Below are 2,183 nucleotides of genomic sequence, written 5' to 3'. Positions count from 1 at the left end.
GGACTCCACATCGCTTTTTAATTTATTAGCTAAACACAAGTACAGTAAACTCCACACACAGGGCACTAATTATATATCTCACGGATATCTATCATCTATCTCGATCTTTGCACATCTAACACCTAAATATCTGTCATTTCTATTCTGCACTCTCTTCCGGCACGTGTCACACAGACGTGTGTGCGGATGTCACACTTTATGTCATCTGTGTGCAGGGCGTACTGACGTCCGAGCTGCCGGCAAAAAACGGACATGTCCGGTCCGTGTGACCATGTGCGCAGCCTATAGATTATAATGGGTGTACGTGTGTGTCTCCGGTACGTGTGAAGGGGGCCTAAAGGGTATGAGCACTTCTAGTATGAATTACCAGTAGGGGGCGTGACCACTTAAAGTGCCTAGGGCAGCATGAATGCCAGATACAGCCCTGAGCACAGCCCTAATAAAGTCATTAGAGCTGCAGATAAAGGGGGCTCGATCACAGCTCTGGATAGTGGGTTGTATGAGCCGGAGGTTATGAACATGGATGACGATACTAATATATGCCGCACTCTAGATGGAGATCCTACTAATTCATACAATACCCCCTTACATTGTCTTTTGGAGGAGGGTTTGGTATCGGCTGTACTTAATGCCAAACAGAACGATTAAAGGAAAATCACCCACAATGTCCAATATTTCATACATTACCGAAAACCCACAAAGAAGGAAACATCCATCAGTCTAGAGTTACATTCAATACTGGCTGCAGAGAAGATTCCTATAATATAGTGAATATTACCAGAAAACATTTACCTATGTTATACACCGACAAGGATCCAGCAACAAGAAAGACAACTGACACGTGGAGGACAAACACCAAAGGTTTCATTGAATGTGGGAGAAATAAATGTGGTTTGTGCAAGTCTGTGCACAAAGCAAAAATGTCTGCATCTACTAACCATAATAAACCCTATAATATCCGACATCTCATTAGTTGTAGCTCCACACGTCATTGACACCATACAATGTGAAGCTTGTCTGCTGCAATATGTGGGGGGCACGGTCAGACCCTTACGTCACCGCATTGGGGGACACGTTAGGGACGTTCTTGGCCCCACAACACGTAATACATCTGCAGCATCACAACATCTCATACAACACAATAGGGATTAATCACTTTACAGTTGTGGGTATTGAATATGTCACCAGACCAGCTAAGGGGGGAGATTGGTATAAAAAGTACACCCCAGAGAAGCCTTGTGGATTCTGGAATTGGACTCCAGATTCCCCAGTGATATGAATCTTCCTTCAGACCTTGTATCCATTTACTGAATTGTGTTTTTTCCTCTTTTATAGTAATTATACATAATATACACATTATAGATGCAGACACTTCATTCTTCTATTGCACGGATGCTTTTTGTTGTGGACATATGATCGTCCATAGGGGTAATGTAGACATACTTGCACATGTCCATTTGGGGCTGGGGGTCTCCGCTGTGCATTAGACCCTATGATGTGTATAAGAAGCCGGTTACTGGTGATTTATTATGTCATGAAGAAGAACTGAACACAAATACCAGGTAGAAACGCAGAGATGTTTTGCTCCTATCTGTTTTTTAATGTTTCTATGATTTTAATTTGATTTGTTCAATAAAAGTTTTTGGTTTTATTCACACTGGAAAACAAGTGCTGGATTATCAGTAACTTTCTTTGTCCCGTCCATTCCTTCCCAACTGTGATTTCTCATCCAAGCACTGAGAGATGAGCTGAAAGCAGACAATGTTTTCTATAGAGGAATGGCAGACATGGGTGTTGTCCACATAGAAAGCCTCTCCTAAATCCCATGCACAAAAAAGCCGCCCTACAATCTGCCAGGACACATGCGGAAACATATGAAGCCTCCTGGGACTTTATACTCTGGAGTGATCAGACCAAGATAAAGGGTTTTTTGGAACTGATGGCTTCAAAACTTTATAACATTGAAGAGGTGAGGAATACAATGAGAATGCATGGGGTCTACAGTGAGACCTGGTGGTGGCCGTGTCCTTATGTGCGGCTGCATGAGGAGCTACATTTCATTGATGGTATCTTGAATTCACAGATGTTCTGCTCTATAGTGACAGAGAAGATGCTGCCATCACTCTGTTCCCTTGGTAGGCCACTGCTGCATTTCTGAAGAACAGGGTGACAGTGATTCAGTG

The sequence above is a fragment of the Phyllobates terribilis genome, unplaced genomic scaffold, assembly GCF_046119375.1.
Source record: "Phyllobates terribilis strain yellow unplaced genomic scaffold, ASM4611937v1 Scaffold_665__1_contigs__length_859303, whole genome shotgun sequence".
In the NCBI taxonomy this organism is placed as follows: domain Eukaryota; kingdom Metazoa; phylum Chordata; class Amphibia; order Anura; family Dendrobatidae; genus Phyllobates; species Phyllobates terribilis.
This window is presented reverse-complemented; position numbering follows the sequence as displayed.